Source organism: Penaeus monodon, chromosome 22 (genome assembly GCF_015228065.2).
Source record: "Penaeus monodon isolate SGIC_2016 chromosome 22, NSTDA_Pmon_1, whole genome shotgun sequence".
NCBI lineage: Eukaryota > Metazoa > Arthropoda > Malacostraca > Decapoda > Penaeidae > Penaeus > Penaeus monodon.
The window spans coordinates 39,054,330-39,054,780 of record NC_051407.1 but is presented as its reverse complement, the minus strand read 5'-3'; positions in this window follow the sequence as shown (position 1 = coordinate 39,054,780).

Genomic DNA, 451 nt, shown 5'->3' with positions numbered 1-451 from the left:
GGTGCTTTGATGATCCGCGTTGCTTCAGGTTTGATTTGAATTTGAATCAGGGAAGGGATGTGCTTATAAATACCTAATTCGAACTCCCACAGCTCCCACAGCCATTATGGCGAGCGACAGACCTTGAAAACGTGTAAAGTTCGTTCTGAGTTAACTATTTTTTTTTCGAACACATGTGATACTCGCGGTCAAGAGACAACGAAGGGAAGGCCCCATATTTGTGGTTCTATGTAAGAAAAAAAATAATGATCTCTGGAAAACAAAGGGACTAGACAGTGCGGCAAACCAGAAGGCAAGCCCAGTGCGTGAAGAGAACAGAGTATATATAGATAATGGAAAGGTATTTGCTATCGCTCGATTCCGGGTGATGGAACAGGCGAGGATGAATAAACAGACGTTGATAAACAGAGAAAAATTATCATTCAAAATATAACAAAAACATACAGGCGAG